We start from the raw sequence: 7,794 nt of genomic DNA on the forward strand, positions 1-7,794 counted from the left end.
TGGTGGGCAAAAAGATGCTCGGGTCAGCATGCATTGTGGTGGGTATAAATCTTCTTGTCACAGTGGCATTCAATGAAAGAGGAGGGGAAAAGGGCAGATTCTAATTCTTCTGTTACCCTGAATTTCCTCAACCAGAGAGATTCTATCTAGGACCACAACAAGAGAGACATACCCGTTGAATGAGTGCCTGGGTGGTGTAAATGGTTAACATGTTGGACTTCCAAATGGAAGTTCAGTGGCTCCAATCCACCCAGAGGTGCCTTGGAAAAAAACGCCTGATAATCTACATTCAAAACACAACCATTGAAAACCCTGTTGAGTAATTGTCCTCATACACACATGGGGTTGTCATGAGTGACAGTTGACTCAAATTATAACTAGTTACTGTTAGAAGTTGAGGAAGAATGTAATTCTTCCTTGTATGTCTGCTAAACTATTTATGTGTACAGGATGCTTGGTCAGGCACATGGAGATGTGTTGTCATAGAGCTCGAAAGGCTTCTGGGAATGATACTTGTCAGAAATACGATCGCCCCATGGCTGATATCAGCACTTCTATAACCTAGGATTGTTACGATTTGGAAGATGTAGTTGAGGTACAAGAAGATGTAGACCTAACAGGCTATGGTTTTCAAGTTCATATATGACTGTTTTACCTGAATTATTATTTTATATCGAAGACAAATTTGTTTTTTTTCTTGAAACATTTTTGAAAGACCAGGAATCCAGAGAGAGGAGGAGGCATGGAGGGGAAGGGCAGGCTGGTGTCTATTTCTCTGTTTCTATCATTTACACCTATTAGCATTCTGAATACTTCTAGAAGGTTTCCATTGGAAGTTTTTCATTTTTGTGACCAGACTGTACCGATAATGTTCTATCCTGCTTTTCCTGTCAGTATTATTTTTAAACACATCCTAAGTTATTGCAAATTGACATCATTTTTGAAGTGACACTTATATTCAACTTCAATTCACTCTCCCAAATTAAATCTTAAAAATATCCCAACCTTACAAATGGAAATACAATATTCTGCTAACTGTGAGGTCAGTAGTTTGAACCCACCAGCCATTCCTAAGAATTTGTACACAGGGTTGCTCTGAGATGGAACTGACTCGATGGCATATAACAACAACAACAACAACAGCCATTTAGAAAACATAGGCTGATGCAGTCACTTAAGCTGAAAGATGAAGCTCACAATTTCTTTGATAATGTTGTTGTTCTTAAGTGCCATTGAGTCGATTCCGACCCATAGCAACCCTGTGTAGGGTTTCCAAGGAGCAGCTGGTAAACTTGAACCACCGACCTTGCAGTTTAAACAACTTTGCGGTCTGACGCATTAGCCCAAGACTCCTTCTTGGATAATAGAGCTCCAAAAAAATCAGTAATTACAACTTCACCAATTCACAATTTGTAACAATTTGCATATGACTGGAGCTATAATTTTCCTTTGATATCTCTGTTGTTGTTGTCAGGTGTCATAGAGTTGATTCTGACTCATAAAGACCTCGTGTACAACAGAATGAAATTCAATCTTCTAGATGACATACTGAAAGATTCTATGGGAAAAAATATTGAATGACACAAGAATCATCAAAGGAAGATGGAAGGTTAATACCCAGGGCCAGTGTACCAAAAAGAATTGGTTGAAGTTCAACCTTTCCAGGTGTATGTGATCACGGACTGAAGGAAGAAGTCCAAACTGCACTAGTGGGGCCCTGGTGAAGTACAAGGCTCCAGGAATTGACAGAATACTAATGAAATGCTTCAACAAATGGCTGTAAAATTTGAAAGACAGCTATTTGGCCAACCTACTAGAAGAGAGCCATATTTGTGTCCATTTTAAAGAAAAGTAATCCAATAGAATGTGGAGATTATTGAACAGAACTAGGTAATATTTCCTTCTGTTGTACATAGGATTGCTATGAGTCGGATAGCACCTAACCACAACACAGTTTTCTTTTGATACATACATTGTTGTTGTTAGGGGCCATCAAGTTGACTCCCACTCAGTGAATTCACAACAGAATGAAACACTGCCTGGTCCTGTATCGTCCTCACAACTGTTGCTGTTTGAGGCCAGTTTTGCACCCATGGTGTCAATTCATCTCATTGATGTTTTTTTTTTTTTTCCTTTGGCCCTCTACTTTACTAAGTCTGATGTCCTTCTTTAGGGACTGGTTCTTCCTTATGTTGTTGTTGGTGTTAGGTGCCATAGAGTCGGTATTGACTAATAGCGCCCTATGCACAACAGAATGAAACACTGCCCGGTCCTGGACCAACCTCACTATTGTTGCCACGCTTGAGCACAGTGATGCTGCTACTTTTCCAATGCATCTCTTTGGGGGTCTTCCTCTTTTTTTTTGGACCCTCCACCTTACCAAACATAATATCCTTCTCCAGTGACTGGTCCCTCCTGACAATATGTCTGAAGTATGAGAGATGAAGTTTAGGCATCCTGGCCTCCAAGCAGTACTCTGGCTGCACTTCTTCCAACACAGATCTGTTGTTTCTTTTGGCAGCCCATGGTACTTTAAAAATTCTCCTCCAACACCATAACTCAAATGCATCAGTTCTTCTAGGGTCTTTCTTATTCACTGTCCAGCTTTTGCATGCATATGAGGTTATTGAAACTACCATGGCTTGGGTCAGGCACACCTTAGTCCTCAAGCTGACATCTTTGCTCTTTAACACTTTAAAAAGATCTTGTGCAGCAGATTTGCCTAATATAATAATACGTTGTTTAATTTCTTGACTGCTGCTTCCATGAGTGTTGATAGTTGAACCAAGAAGAATGAAGTCCTTGACAACTTATGTCTTTTCTCTGTTGTTAAGAATGTTGTTTATTGGTCCAATGGTGAGGATTTTAGTTTTCTTTACACTGAGATACAATCCATACTGAAGGCTGTGCTCTTTGGTCTTCATCAGTGAATGTTTTAAGTCCTCTTAACTTTCAGCAAGCAAGGTTATATCATCTGGATATCGCAGGTTGTTAATGAATCTTCCTCCAATCGTGATGCCACATTTTTCTTCCTATAACCCAGCTTCTTGTATTATTTGCTCAGAATACAGGTTGAATAAGTACGGTGAAAGAATACAACCCTGTTGTACACCTTGCTTAATTTTAAGCCAGTCAGTGTTTAAATTAAGGAAGGTCCTTCTTTATATGACATCTTGCCATCCTTGCTTCTAAGGATCTTTCTGCCTGTATTGTTTCCAAAACAGACTGTTTATTGTCATTGTCATTGAATTGATTCCAACTCAGTGACCCATGGAGGATTTCTAAGACTGTAAATCTTTATGGGAGCAGATCGCTTCATCTTTTTTCCGAGGAGCAGCTGGTGGCTTTGAAACACCCATTTTGTTGTTAGTAGCCCAACACTTTACCCACAGTATCACCTGGGTTCTTCTGGCCTTCCATGCTATATTCAATAGTATTCACTAATGTCACAATTCAGAGGAATCCATTCTTTAAAAATACCTTTCTTATAATTCATACAATAACTAATTCTTAATGTAAGGAACTTTGGTAGCAGAGTGGTTATAAATCAGGCTGCTAACCTCAGGGTCAGCAGTTTGAAACTACCAGTTGTTCTGCAGGAGAAAGATGAGACTTTCTGCTCCCATAACGATGTACAGCCTTGGAAACCCTGTACAGTGTCACTATGAGTCAGAACTGACTCCATGGCACATAACAACAACAACAACAACAACAACAATTCTTATTGTTAGCATTTGCAGTCATAAACAGCACTACAGAAATCATGTGTAAGACTTTTTCTTCCCTGATAGTAGGATTATTTCCTTTGAAACGAGGCCAGAAATTCAATCATTGGCTCCACAAATATGAGCACATCGAAAGGGCTTGAGGAAATATATAATGAAACTCCTTTCCAAAATGGTAAGACTGCCATTGGGAGATTGTGACCATGTCTATTAATTTACCTTTATGATATCCGGCATTACTTAACATATATGTCATAGACAAGATTGCACCTCAATGTTTTCCTTTCTCAGATAATGATTTAGATTGAAGGGACCAATGTAGAGTGTGTGTTGGTTTTGTTTGAGGTATAGGAGCATATTCCACCTATCTCTTACCCCACACACTGTAATGTCCAGAGCTTTGATTTGGCATTGATTCGAGTTCAAGTGTTTTTGTTGTTTGTTTGTTTCCCCCCAAAAAAACTTCTTCTTTACTCCTTACAGTCATAAAATTCATTTAAAAATCTGTTCGAAAGAATGTCTCCTCTTCTGTGAAATGAATTCAAAGCCCCATGAGAATTGGATCTCTTATTCCGGGAGTTAAATATAATCTGTTGGCATGCATTATTTTCTTATAGAACCAAATTACTGAAGGGAGTTGTTACTTGGTCTCAAATCCTCTTGGGTTTCTCACGCAGAGTTTCTCATTGTGACTGGAACAAGGGCGGCTGGCTTTAAAGCTGAGTGTATTTGTTGGTGAGCAAATGGTGGAGAAAGTGACACATGGAGGGGATTTTATACATTATACATACAGATATAGGTTGTTGTTGTTAAGTGTTACCAAGTAGGTTCCGACTCATACAAACCTAGTCTTTTTAATGCAAATCTCAGAAATTTACAATGTATGTATGTATGTCATGAGGCATCTATTTATTTTGAAGTGGAAGAGATGGGAAATAGGGATTGATTAGGTTAACCAATGGCACTTTACCGAAAGGTTGGTTTGAACCTCAAGCTCGGAGGTTCACATTCATCAGTTATATAGGAAACCCTATACAGGGTTGCTATTGGTTGGAATCTACTGGACCACAATTAACAACAACAACAATACTACACTGGGGATTGAGGTGCTCTGTAGGATAAGCACTGGACTGTGAACCACAAGGTCATCTGTTCAAGCCCACCAGCTGTTTCCTGAAAAAATTTACAGCTTTGGAAATAACCCTTTACAGGGTTGCTGTGAGTTGGAACCAATTAGACGGCACTTAACAACAACAACAACAACAATACAACATAATCACTATTAATAGTCATGGTTTATTAACTGGCTGAGGTAAAACCCAAATTAGTTGGCCCTCCTGGGGAATCTGGCTTGTAATAAATTGAATTTTCAAGCTAACTCAGAGGTATTTTTGTAATTCTTTCTGCTTCAGTCCTTGTTGTTAAAACAACCCCTCTTCGATTACATGTATCTCTTTGTTTTACTAGAGTTAGAGGCAGTCTTATGATGGAAGTTAAATTAACTTAGGCAGAAAACCTTAGGAAGCTTTCTTCTGTGCAGAGACATGGGCAGAGCCGAAGATGTAGTTATGAGACCGGACTTCATCTCTCTAGCCCCCAGGACATTCTCTGGAAACTGCTTTTTGTTATTGTGTTGACAGGAATTGATGTGGGCACAGTGGCTAGCAGCTCACTGTGCCTGTTTTCCCTTTTCCTGGGCACAGAGCCTACAGTTCCCTGTCTCCCTCATAGCTAGGTCATATGACTGAATTCTAATCAATGAAGACGAACAAAAATTCTACGTCTCCCATTCTCTCAAACACATAACTCTCTCTCATTTTCTCTTCCATGTTCCTTCTGGTCCCCCAGCTTGATGTAGATGCAGACAAACCATTAACCTTGGAAGATGGTAGCGCCATCAGCTGGTGGAACCTGGGTTCTGGAATCAGGAGAAGGACCAATTGCTAAATGATGGACCTTACATGTGTGAACATTTCCAATGTGTTTTGGCCATTATAAATTTCTGAGATTTGCACAAAACAGACAACTGCAACCACTGGCATGGAACAAAATGTGTCTGAATTATTAAATGGAAAACTGATTTGCTCTGTAAGCCTTCACCCAACTCATAATCAAAAGCGAGGATAAAATTCTGAGATTAGTTTCTAATATTAGCTAATGACGTCTTCCACCACTTGCTTGCCAGTTTGTTGTACTGTGGTGGCTTTCATACTGCCACGATATTGGAAGTCATGCCACCAGCATTCCAAATATCAGTGGAGTCACACAGGGTGGGCTGATCTGAGCTTCAAGACTAATCTAGACAGGGGGAAAAGGCCTATTGTTCCACTTTAGAAAATTAAGCAAGGAAAACCTTATTGGCCACAGTAGAAGATTGTCTGACTCGCTTGCATTGGACAAAGCTTCAGGAGGGCTCCATCACTGGTAGAGGATATTATATTTGGTTTCCCTCAGTGAGGTGAATTGCCACAATGGCGGCAATGATGGATTTGGACATGCTGGAGATTAAGAGGATGACAGAAAACCAATCCTCATTTTCTTCTGTAACTTGGAGTTGACTCAATGGCAGCCAACCAAAAGTGCAACATCGTAAATTCATAATGAACAGTTGCAATTGTCATTGAAATGACATTTGAGAGTGATAAGAAGTTGCCTGGGACAAACTTGAAAAAATGCCTAGGTTTTTAACAGTGAGGCATGCTCCATGCCAAGCTGTCCTTTGTTTGTGTCTTTGTTTGCTACAAACTACTATTAGAAGTTCATCTTTCAAAGAATGGTCCTTGGGCTGGAAAACGCAAATCGTGTCTATTCGTCAAGATCTATGACAAGGTGGGTTTGCAGTCCCTTTCAGGAAAGCAATTGCTTGGGAGATGGTAAATTCACACCTTTACCTTCTCTCTTTTAAGTTTTCTCAGTTCCCTGGGCTCTGATTCCCAGTATTTCATCTGTTGGGTCTCTTTCTTCTAAATCTTCATAAAAGGTTGAGATGAATTTGGTACAAAAAATGTTATTGGATATTGGTTCTGATAAGACTGAACAATGTCTAGATTTGCAGTTAGATTCTTGAAAGTGATAAAGTTTCAAGGGTTTCATTTTTTATCATTCAGGGACTAGCTGTACAACCTGGAAAAAATCACTTCCCTCGCCACCCCAGTTTCATAGAAATAACACTGGTCTCCAGGTAATTTCTACAAAACATGTTGACATCCTGGCTGACTTTAGAGTACCACTCCAGAGTATGAAATTAAAGGATAATTCAATAGAAGGGCCTGCTTTACAGTAGGGAATTACAGCCTAGAAGATACAGCTTTTCTACATTGACTGAACTCTGGATTTTCCAGGTGGACCAGCTGTCTACACATAAATCATCAGAGGCATGTGTATGTATGTATGTATGTATGTATGTATGTATGTATGTATGTATGTATCTATCTATCTATCTATCTATCTATCCGTCTGTCTATCTATCCAGTTGTTGATAGTTGTTTTTTTTTGTTTTGTTTTGTTTTGTTTTTTCCTGAATGGGGGAGTAGAGTTAATACTGTCTGTCTTTATTCGTATGAGTTTGGTTGGGTGCATAGACAACGTGGACCAAAGATTGAGGACAGAGAACTAAACCTTGGCAAGTATCTCAATACAGGAACTCAATAGGACCATGAATTGCATCCTATACAAAGGAAACTTTCTTGCACATTGTTCCTAATTACTTCTCAGTATGTTTGTTTGAGCTAATGAGCTGCTTAGTATACTGGATGTGTTACTTGTGCTTCTTCTGCGGATTAAGTCTTTTGTAGTTTCTGAAAACATTCATGTCATTCATAAATATTATTTGGCTGGAGGTTGTATATATCGAACTGACGATCATGAATAAACAATTTTTTTTCTTCTGTATTATGCTTTGTCACTATCTTTTTTATTTCCTATAACCTTCTGAGCCCCTAATTTAAACTAAATTTGCATTGTTGTTGTGGTTAAGTGCCATCGAGCCGGTTCCGATTCATAGCAACCCTGAACAGGGTTTCCGAGGCTGTAAATCTTTACGGGAGCAGAAAGCCTCATCTTTCTCCCA

The sequence above is a fragment of the Chrysochloris asiatica genome, unplaced genomic scaffold, assembly GCF_000296735.1.
Source record: "Chrysochloris asiatica unplaced genomic scaffold, ChrAsi1.0 scaffold00001, whole genome shotgun sequence".
Classification (NCBI taxonomy): Eukaryota; Metazoa; Chordata; class Mammalia; order Afrosoricida; family Chrysochloridae; genus Chrysochloris; species Chrysochloris asiatica.